Consider the following 11,702-nt stretch of genomic DNA (forward strand, 5'->3'; position numbering starts at 1 on the left):
TGCGTTCAGTTTCTTATATATCACTCCCCCTCTTACCCCTTTGTTTTCAAACAGGAAAACGGTCTTCAAGTGTCACTTGGAGAAGAGTGTAAACCCCTGGGGTATAGGGTTTGACTCACAGTGGAAGGGGCCCCAGTAATCTGCATTTGACAGGTGAGGAACAGGATACTAGAGAAGTTAAATGACTGAGTCAGGGTGGTATAGCTCCCTGCTGGGAGACCAGGCTTCTGTCTTTTAGCCAAAGTTCTGTTCCCTGAGTCAAGATATGAGAAGTGTGCAGACTCTAAGAAGGAGCAAAAGTATCTGGAAGATTTCTTATTTTAGCAGTAATAGATATACTCTGAATGAAAAATACTAGCTTTTTAAATTTCAAGGCATAGTTTACACATGATGACCAGCTTTGTGCGTTTGTTTATTTGACCAAGAATTTGAGTTAGCTAGTGCTAGGTACTGACAAGATAAATAAAACACAACACTGCTCTCAAATTGCTCAGTTTAGTAGAGGGGCAGACATGCACTAGAACAATTAAAATACATCCTGATAAAGAGTATAGCATAGGTATGCCCAAAGAACTAGGTGACAGGAAAATGTGTTCAAGGGATGACAAAAAACTTTAGGTAGGTATTAGGGAAGACATTTGCTTGAGCTGAGACTTGGTGGGTAGTGATTCGCCTGATTGGTGAGGAGGCCTGAGATTTCCAGGCAGGGGGGCAAATTATGAGAAATATAGAGGTATGACAAGCATGGGTAATTCCAAACAGCAAAGCAAGAGTACCTAGGGGAAGACTTGTAGGAACTCAGCTGGAGAAGATTGAGGGGTGACTGACTTAGACCAGTAATTGTCCACCCTGGATGCACTTAGAATCACCCGTGGAACTTATTAAAAAATACCAGTTCTAAAAAATAAAGTCTATTAAAAAAACCCAGCTTTTCAGGCTCCAATCCAGACCAACTAAATCACAATCTCTAAGTCTGGAGCCCAGATATCAATGTTATTATTATTATTATTACTTTTATTAAGACCTTATGTTTTTAAAAAGAGCAGTTTTAGATTCACAGCAAAATTGAAGGGAAGGTACAGAGATTTCCCATATGCTCCCTGCCTGCCCCATGCATTTCCTTCCCCATTATCAACAACCCCCTCTAGACTGGTATATATTTGTTACAACTAACGAACCTACATTGACACATCATAATCACCAAAGTCCATAGTTTATGTCACGGTTCACTCTTGGTGTTGTATGTTCTATGAGTTTTAATAAATATATGACATGTATCCATCATTTTGGTATCAGAGTATTCACTGCCCTAAAAATCCTTTGTATTCTGCCTAGTCATTCTTCCCTCTGCCCTGCCCCAACCCCTGGCAACCATTGATCTTTTTACTGTCTCCATAGTTTTGCCTTATCCAGAATGTCATACAGTTGGAGTCATACAGTACATAGCCTTTTCAGATTGGCTTCTTTCACCTAGTAATATGCAGTTAATGTTCTTCCATGTCTTTTCATGACTTGATAGCTCATTTCTTTTTAGCGTTGAATAATATCCCATTGTCTAGATGCACCAGACATTCATTAATGAATAATGAATATTATTCATTCACCTGCTGAAGGACATCTTGGTTGGTTCCAAATTTTGCAATTATGAATAAAGCTGCTGTAGACATCGTGTGCAGGTTTTTGTGTGGACCTGTTTTCACAGTATTGTTTTTGAAAATCTCTAGCTAGTCCTAATGTGCAGCCAAGGTTGAGACCACCCATTGGGTTAAATCATAAAAGACTTTCTATTCCATGTCATTCAACAGAACTATTTTGTGAAATGCTGCTTTGCTGGCTCGTAGGCCAATGTAATGCTCCTTTGGAGCATGCCTTAGTGCCCCATCTCAGAAGAAGAGATTGATCAAAGAGGAGGAATATCAGACTTAACTAAGCTTATTAAATATAACTGTGCAATGCAAATTAAATAGAAAAGTCTCAATGTCAGTAATAAAGAATTACATCTTATATACTGACATGGAAGAATACCCATGCTATATTGCTGAAACAAAAAAGTAATTTCCAGAAAATATATATTGTAAGCCATTAAAAAACCCAAACTATATATAAGCACACACGCTATATATTTGTATCAAACACAAAAGCAGGTCTGGAAGGTGACACCCTGAATTGTTGTCAGTGGTTACTGAAGGCATGGGAAAGGGGTAAACAAAGAAGAGGAAGTTGACTAGTCTGCTGGAAAATCAATTTGTTAAAAGTCATTTTCCTGAGTATCAGTTGTCGTTTTTCTGAAACCTTCTATGTGTGTGTGAGGGGAGGGGTTTTGGGGTGGGATGGGAGTGGAGGAAAAGAAGGGGAAACAGGGCAGTCTCAGACCCTAAGCAGTGGTGCTTCCTTCCCGCTGCTCACCGGGGCCAACAGTGAGGCCTGTGTCCTGCCCTCTTAAACACTGGGGAATGTGGCAGCTGAGCCAATCACCACCTACCATGGCCTGGCCAAATGGAAGAAGGGTGCAACCCACAGGACTCCCCTACTCTCCCAGGTAGAGGGGTGGTCTCACCCCAGACTATGTTGGTGAAAGGGCCTAAGGAAGCTGTCTCTCAGCTTGAGGCAAATTGACCATTTGAAGAATTATTTGGCTAATGGATATATAAGAATTATTTAAGATTGTTCTAAAATTCTCCTCATTGTCAAATAATGAAAATAAAGAAACAATATCATAAACCACTGCAATCTCCTATGACAGAGGTTACCCTCTTGTGGACCCCACTGGATTCTCTCAGTGTGTACCCATTAGTCTCCATTTTATGTTATGGCTATTTTTAAAATTTAATCTTTATTAAATAGTTCTCTTTGCATTTCCTTATAATTCCTCTTTTAGAAGAATTTAGAAATGTCCAAGAAACTAGAGAAAGACAGCATATAATTTGATGCAGGTTCTAGAACTGCAAGGACAGCCTGAGAGGACCCCATGTCTTAACTGACCAAAGGAAGTGATAGTGAGAAAAAGCTGTAAGGTAGGAGCCATGGCTTAAGACAATTTACCAAGGTAAAGGGGAAAAAACACGTCTGGAAGAGAAAGTCCAAAGTAATACTGAAATGCCAGTTAGAATTCAGCAGTTTTAACCTAGAACTGCTCTGTTGAACCAAGGACCTATAAGGAAACATCGAGCTGAGACTGTGACTGTATATTAGCGGTTTGTGTGCAATATTCCTCAAGAATGGTGCTCAGATCTTGGCAGCCGTGGCACTTATCCTGCTCATCCCCCTTGTCAGAGTTTGCCTCTCAGGCACTCCTCACTGAGGTGCTACCATTTTTATACATTTTTAAACAAACTATATTAGCCTTTTTATCTTTTTTTTCCTCAATCCCTCTAAGCAGATACACCCACAGGAAAAGTTCCAGAAATATACACAACAACTTCTTAACAATGTTTAGCTAGGGGCAGGTGCTAGGATGGCAGGAGAAAGATGAAGGCAGACTTTTTAAATATTATTCTACATACTTCTATATGATGTGAATTTTTACAACTTTTATTATTTGAGTATAGTTCATTATTTTTAAAAATAGAAAGTTTATATAGGCAGAAAGGAAAAAAAAACCTTGTTAATCCCACCACCCAGATATGACCATTTATCAGTGTTCATTTTTGTATGGTTAGCTTTTCAGGAGATTTTTATTTTTTGTTCTATCTTTTAAAAAATTTTCATTGTTATTATTATTATTATATTTATTTAAAAATGTTTTTAAATAATAATTTTTATATCTCACTTTTTTTTTCACTATCCCTAATGAAAACATGGCATAAATGGAAACAATACAGAGAACTGGCAAATGTTTTCTCTAGTTTTTGTCAACAACCACACTTCAAATACCTTTGGGCTGTTGCTTTTTACTTGTATTTCTTGTATTGTAAACTCTTGAGGCAAAATTCAAGGTCTTTCTTTAATAAAATAAACATCTTGTCTGTGATGGAGCTATTAAGGTTTTAGGGGCAAAAATTACATATCTCTCCTCGGACTCTAGGCTTTTCGAAAAAAACTGAAGACTAACATCTGGGTCCTAGATATCTTAAAAGAAATAAATTATCTGTGAGTACTTTGATTAGAAACTTTATGCATTAAAAACTATTCTGATAATTTGGAGAGCTATAAGAAGGGCTGATCGAAAAAAACCCCACTAGTAAATATAATTAAAAATAATAGTTTGATCATGTATTAAACACTTACTACGCGCTAAGTCTCTGAATCTAAGGAGATATCTATATTTCTGTAGCACACAGGCTCAACTGAAAACCGCACTGATGTGTAGCTTCCCCTCCCCAACAGGCCACTTCCTCTTTTTACTGTTTTCACGTAGAAAAAACAGAGAGGCCTCTTGCTGCCACACGATGCTGTAGTGTGGTCTGAAGTGGTTTTCTAGGTATCCTTAGCTGTTTGCAAGTGTGCATGCCATTTTCATCATCTGAAGAGTCAGTGAGGGTCTTAGGTTGAGTTCTTGCAGAAGCAGCCGCTGAACCAAGGATTTGCAAGTGACATTAAGAAAGGGCTTCCAGGAGAAACCAATGAGGGAGTCAGGGATGAAGGATAGGGAATGGGAAGAAGCCAAGTGGTTGTGTGATTTGCTGTCTGGCACTCTGCCTATTCCCACAGGAGCTCTAGAAAAAAGGAACATGCCTCAGAGTTTGTCCTGCCTTGAAGCAAAGGAGCTGGGCTTTGGTGCTCCACATCAGCTTGTCTTTGGCTACAGGCTGCCCAGGAGTGTGAAGTGGGGTGAAACATAAAACTCCCAGGTCCTTCCAGCTCACTCCAGTGCCTGAGGGTAATCTCCAGGGCTAGGAGTACTATGCAAGTGCTAACTGTTAGTAGCAAAATATGAAAAAGCTGGGGATGGGCTCATCAAGTCTGGGTGGGGCATCAGTCTGCTACTGTGAATTTCCTGTTAACTTCCTCTGCTGGGCCCATAACACATGCTGTCTCAAACTTCCATTAAAATTTCAAAGTTTCGGGGCGGCCTGGTGGCGTAGCGGGTGGGTTCGCGCATTCTGCTTCGGCAGCTGGCAGCCCGGGGTTCGCTGGTTCAGATCCTGGGCACGGACTTACTTACGGCTCATCAAGCCATGCTGAGGTGGCATCCCACATAGAACAGCTACAACTCTACAACTATGATATACAACTATGTACTAGGGCTTTGGGGAGAAAAAAAGAAAAAGAAGATTGGCAACAGACGTTAGCAGAATTCAGACCCAAGTTTGAATCCTAATTCCACAAAAGGAATGGGAAAAGTCATATTACTGTCTAAGTTTGAATCCTAACTCCATGAAAAGACTGGAAAAGTCATATTACTGGCTTGACTTTTTGTCACTACATCCATAAAATGGGATAATTATTCCTACCTCATAAAGTTTTTCATTTATTCGCTCAATAAATATGGAGTGTCTACTCTGTGCCACATACTGTTCGGGGGTCATTCTGAGAAGGGGATGGTGGTAAGAAGAGCTCTGTTAAATGTAAAGCTCTAGGCAACTGCTTTTACTCCCAGTGGTTATTTATTTTCACAGCTCACAAGAATAAATAAAATTGCCTAAAACCAAAGCAAGGAGATACAAGGGAAAACTTCTTGGCACTGAGCTGGTGAAAAAAAGAAACAATGTAAGAATTCCTTTCCCTAAAGGGCTGCAGGTAAAAGACGTTCCCCTCACTCTGGACAGTTCCTCCCAAGGTAAATCTGCAGGCAGAGCTCGCTTCTGACAGTCTCAGGATTTGCTCAGAGAATTCACAAAAGTCTAATTGCATTTTCAGGAGCTTCTAGCCCTGCTTCTGTCACAGTTCATCATCTTTCAAATCTCTTAACCTTTCCCAGCCTCAGTTTCCTTACCTGTAAAATGAAGGGTTCTCAGCCACTAACTGGTGATGGCACAGTAAGCAGGTCACTTGTGTACTGAAGCCTTAGCTGCTAGATTTCTAGGACAGGGAGTCAGAACTCAAGTTCAGGCCTGGTAGACTGAGGTGGGCATGGTTCCTAGGACTCCAGTGTATATTAGAGGTTTCAACTCCAAACAGATCCAACATCTCCTCCACCCCTTTTTTCCCCAACACCTCCTTTTTATAACAACCTTTGCTTCTGGTGCCTCTTTTACTAATTTGATTATGAAAGCTAAGCAATTTAGTATGTGAATGCTCTAGCCTGGCTGTACTGGCTGAGGTAAAGAAGTGCCACATGCTTGCAACTGACCTACGATCTTTGTGAACTATGACATTGAAGACTGAGAGTTGCACTATACTGATGGCTCAGATTCAGATATGGTATTGCTGGCTGTGGTGTGATTCTCTGAAATGGTGAAAATCTCTAGGTAAAATTCCAAAAACAAACCAAAAATACATTTTCTTTTGAGTTGCCTGCTAGTTGCATTCCTGGAAAATTCAGTGTATATGGGCCTGTTATAGTAAATGGTCAATAAGTATTCAAGGAATAAATTAACTGAAAAATAGGACATGTTTTTACACGTGATTGTAAAGCCCAGATTATAAGCAGGTTTTTCACAGATTGGGGGGGTGCGGGTGGTGGGGGAGAGTCTGTGTGTGTCTGCATGTAGGCTGGGGCCCCTGGCCCTCAGCCCCTAAATACCTGTAGTCACTCCATTGTTGGAACAACCAAAAATAACCCTATTAATTTTCAAAATTTCAAGAGAGGCGAACTGTCTCCGTTGAGAACCACTTTTATTTAGAGAGTGAGGAGTTGCTGATCTAATGACCAGGAGGAAAAAAAAAAACAAAATACAACCACCTCGCCCTTCCCCTTTCTCGGAAAACATGAGACTGGAGAAAAGGAAACTAAGGACGGGAAAGTCCCCTTTTCTAACCTGGAACAGCGCTTTCTGCCCAGAGACTGGTGACGAGCCACCATGGGCTCGGGTTTTGATTGGGCAGTTGAGAAACTAAAATAGCAGATTAAAAGGAGGGGAAAACCCCCGTGCTTTCTACCGTGGGGTCGGTGGGAAAACGCGCCGTGACTCCCGCTTCGTGACCTTGGCTCTGTTCTTCGCTGCGCGCCGCCGCCAACCTGGGCGCGTTCACGGTGAGTACCTCCTCCCGCGACGCCCCCTCCTTCTGCCTCTCCCTCTCTATCCACAGGCTCTCCCTGACCCTGCAGCTCCTCGTTCCTCCTTCCTGGCCCAGTGTAGCCAGGCACCGGGTTCGGCTTGCTAAGGCTCCATGCGGACCGGACCGGACCGCGAAGCAGAGGAGAGGCCGGAAAGTGGCGCGCCGCTGGAACGCACGCTTCCTGCTCTATTCTCGCTGGACAGCTACCTTGGCAAGGACTAGCCTGGACAGGACAAAATATCTAGGCCATTGATGAGCTGCAGGGTGCATGGGTGGGGTCGCAGGTGGTGGGCACTGCTTTCTGGGGCTGCCCGGTCTCGTCCCCAGGGTTCTCTTTCCCTGGGCGCAGAGCGAAGAAGGAGGGGCAGGCTGGTCACGAAAGGCAAATACTTGAGGGTGGTGATCCAGTGAGAGGCAGGTGTGTCTGTGGGGTCCAAGAGAAGTATTGCTTCATAAGTAAATCGGCATGTCCAGTGGAGCGCTGAGCGCCGCGCCCTCCTATGCTTCCGCTCATTTTCTTCTAGGGCTCCACACTTCCCTACCAGGTACTAGGGCTTGTGTCTAGATGGTCTTACACTGTTTTGTGTAACATTTCTGTGGCAGCTTGTGTGTTTATTTGTTTTGGTGAAAGCTTTATAGAGATATAAACCATACAATTCACCTATTTAAAGTGTACAATTCAGTGGGGTTTAGTGTATTCACAGAATTGTGCAACCATCACCTCAATTTTAGAACATTTTCATCACTCTTCAAAGAAACCCTGTACCCATTAGCAGTCACTCCTCATTTCTCCCCAACCCCCAACCCTAAGGAACCACTAATTTTTCTGTCTCTATTGATTTGCCTGTTCTTGACATTTCATATAAATGGAATCATACAATATGTGGTGTTTTGTGATTGGCTGCTGTCACTTAATATGATGTTTTCAAAGATCATCCATATTGTAGCAAGTGTCAGCACTTTATTCCTTTTTACTGCTGAATAATACTCCATTGGGCCAGCCTGGTGGCATAGTGGTGAAGTTCACACGCCCTGCTTCGGCGGCCCAGGGTTCGCAGGTTCAGATCTGGGGCGTGCTTGGACACACTGCTTGTCAAGCCATGCTGCGGTGGCATCCCATGTAAAGTAGAGGAGGATGGGCATGGATGTTAGCCCAGGGCCAATCTTCCTCAGCAAAAGGAGGAGGATTGGCACCGGATGTTAGCTCAGGGCTAACTTTCCTCTCTCTCTCTCTCTCTCACACACACACACACACAAATAATAATAATAATAATAATAATAATAATAATAATAATACTCCATTGTATGGATTAAACCACATTTTGTTTATCCATTCATCAATTAATGGGCATTTGGGCTGTTTCCACTTTTTGGTTATTATGAATAATACTCTTATCAACATTCATGTACAAATTTTCAGTTGTGGACATAAGTTTTCAGTTCTCTTGGGTATATACCTAGGAGTGGCCTTCCTGGGTTATATGGTAACTATATATTTAACCTTTTGAAAAACTGCCAGACTGGTTTCCTAAGCTGCCACACCATTTTACTTGCCCACCAGCAGTGCATGAGAATCCCAAAATTCTACATCCTTGCCAACACTTGTTATTATCTATCTTCCTATTATAGCCATCCTACTGGGTGTGAAATGATATCTCATTATGGCTTTGATTTGCATTTCTTTAATGATGACCAATGATTTTAAAATTATTTAAAATATATCTGAATTACAAAATAATTTTTAAAAAGGATTTACATGCTGAGGTTTTGAGAACTTTAACTGTCTAGGTAACATGCCCCCAAGTCAGAGTCTAGACTCAAACCAAGTCTGTCTGTGGCGAGTGCTTGAACTCTATCCCCTCTTTCCTAGAACAGAATCTGGGATAAAACTCTTCAAAACTCCACTTGCTGCCTCTGTTAGAAAGGGAATCTTGGGCAAGATGAACCTCCGTGTAGACTAAATGATTCATTTCTTATTTGTTATTAGAAACGCAAATGTGCAAATAGCTTTTTGGTCTCTCCATTTTCACTTTGTAAAAAATAAGTGTTTCCTTGAGATCCTCATAATGGATCTTGGATGAAGTAGTGACCTTTTCTTGGTGTTTAATGATTTTGTGCTTCTCTTCATGTAACTGCCCCTTGGGTTTCTCCTTCACCCCACTACCATCAGGACATGAAATGAGGAGGGGCACAAAGTATAAATTTTGTTTAAATGCATAACTATCAGAAATTTTGAGTACACAATTTTATATATAAATATATATTTTTATATATTATTTTTCTATATATCTATACATTTTATATTACTATCAATCTTATTTTTAAATATTACTAAGGCTTAATTTTTCTCTCATTTTTTTCAGTTAAAAATTCAGATTGAGCTGTCTCATAAGTGGCTCCAAGAAGACTCAACCCCCAACCCTGCAGGAACATAGCAGTTGTGGAGGTGGAGACAGGACTGAAATCAGAATCAGAGTTCAAATATACTGGAAAATCTGGGCTCTAAATTCTCATGTAAGTCAGAGAGTGACTGACCAACAGCTGAGAGACATTGAGGGCTTTAACATTCACTGTAAACTTTGGTACAGGTCATTTATTTCTTTGAAGACTGGATCCAAAAAGCACAATGAATACAAGAATGGGCTATGGTAGTATGGTGAATTCCAGACAAGCCCGAGAATTCCATACAGCTGGAGAAGGAGGCCCATCTCCTGAGATTGTCTTGGAAGCAGAATTGATAGAACTTGAGGAAAGTGATGAAGTAGTTGACCTCACCTATGAATCTCTAGAACCTGCAGTGATTGACCTAACTCAACATGACTGTGTTGTGATTACTGAAGAAAGGAGGAGGCCAAGGAGAAACACAAGGTCACTCCAAGGCCAAACTGGCAGCAGTGTGGTGAGCAGTCATCAGGGGTTGATGAGGGACAGAGATGTATATGTGACCCACAGTGCCTACCATAATGCCCTGGAAGAAGAAACTTTAAGTTGCACACTACCTGGTTATATCCAGTGTCGAATTTGTATGGATGGGTACTCAGAGATTGAATTGAGTAGACGACACATCTATTCTACAGAATGTGGCCACATCTTCTGTAGTCAGTGCCTCTGCACTTCGCTTAAATACACTAAAAATTGCCCAGTTTGTTTGAAAACAATCAGCTGGCATCGCATTTATGTATGATGTGTGCTGAGTTGCTCAGGACCGACAGACCCCCTGGCTGGGTTTTTCCACATCCTTGTGGAGAAACTATGGGTTGTTGGCATCCAGTGTGCCAAGCTCAGAAAGCCTAATTTTAAAAATCGCTTTCTGGAATATATTAAAAACTCTTTCATTTCTCACACACGATGAGATTGCTGTTCTATTCCTTTTGTTTCATGCTGCAGGGCTGGACTTTGGTTGTCATAGTGCGCCAGAGACTGGTGGTTGTCCTCGAAGCAATTTTTCCTTTCTTTCTCATAGTAATCAATTTTTAATTGGCCACATGTGGGCATTTTGGATCATGTAAATAAATAAGGGCAACATCCTAGACATGGTGGAGCAAGCAGATGGAAGGAACTTGAGAGACTGACTTTGCAAACCAGAGCCACCATACAAGGTTCTTTGGACTTTTACTTGAGAGATAAATAAATTGCATTCTTGTTTAAGCAACCATTATACTGGGTCTTGTTTAGAGCAATGGAACCTTTATTTTAATTAATGGACCAGGCAGGGTGCTTTCTCTGGATTTCCTAATTCCATTGGAGTAGAAGGAAGTCAGTCCTTTCTGACCACCTCTACCAACCAGCAGGGTGGAGGGGGGTATACGGGCAGGCACCATGTCCTGCTGGGACTCCTAGTGGCCTTCAAGGCCACCCTGAGGAGTTGCCTAGGCACACTGGAATCTAGAGTTGTGGTTCTGTGCTCTCTGACTTGCCAGGCCAGAGAGGGGCTGCCTTCACCTTGGCTTTACCGGTGTGCCTGCCTTCCACCACACTGGTCAGCTAATCAACAAGTTGGCATGCTTCTCTGTGAACAAACACTTTACTGCATCGCCATCCCAGCTGCTCTAGCAGCCTGGCTGGGTCACAGGCCTTGAGAAGACCTCATCACTACCCTCCCATACACACACACTAGCTCTTTTTTTTTTTTTGTAGAGAATCACACAGCACTCACAATTCAGCCTGCACTTTAGAATTGGAGAGGACATGATTTCTATGGTGCTCGCTCCTTTTCCCTCAGAATGAAATGAGTAAAGCTTGTTCCTTATTTACAATGGTTGTAGCAGTGTTGCTCTCCTCCGTGGAGGCTCAGTCGTGCCAATGGAACAGTGCCCATCCCTGCGTCATGTCTGTCTCTACCATTCTCTGCAATACCTCATACCACAGACCTCAGTTGCTTAACTTGGCATGGGATACGCAAGATAAATGTGGTATACTCCCTTCTGTGGCTTCCTTTGTGTGTTCTAAAATGAAATGAGAAAAAGGAACATGAAAATGGAAAAAAAAGTTCTATATATTATCTTCCTACATTTCAATAGATCGTCTAGTGCATCCCACTTTGGAGACTATTAATTGTTCTGTGACATAGCACAGTGTATCACAAACTTGGCTAATGATCA

The 11,702-nt window shown here is 41.8% G+C and overlaps 1 pseudogene across 1 annotated transcript; it reads left to right on the forward strand.

Annotated features, from left to right (window-relative positions):
• Nucleotides 1-6,874: 6,874 nt before the first annotated feature.
• Nucleotides 6,875-10,753, forward strand: LOC101392327 (E3 ubiquitin-protein ligase RNF4 pseudogene; annotated as a pseudogene). Its single transcript, XR_001389863.2, has 2 exons — nucleotides 6,875-7,075; nucleotides 9,465-10,753. The product of XR_001389863.2 is annotated as an E3 ubiquitin-protein ligase RNF4 pseudogene (transcript).
• Nucleotides 10,754-11,702: the final 949 nt, after the last annotated feature.

The sequence above is a fragment of the Ceratotherium simum genome, chromosome 3, assembly GCF_057802395.1.
Source record: "Ceratotherium simum simum isolate JZ-2026a chromosome 3, ASM5780239v1, whole genome shotgun sequence".
Classification (NCBI taxonomy): domain Eukaryota; kingdom Metazoa; phylum Chordata; class Mammalia; order Perissodactyla; family Rhinocerotidae; genus Ceratotherium; species Ceratotherium simum.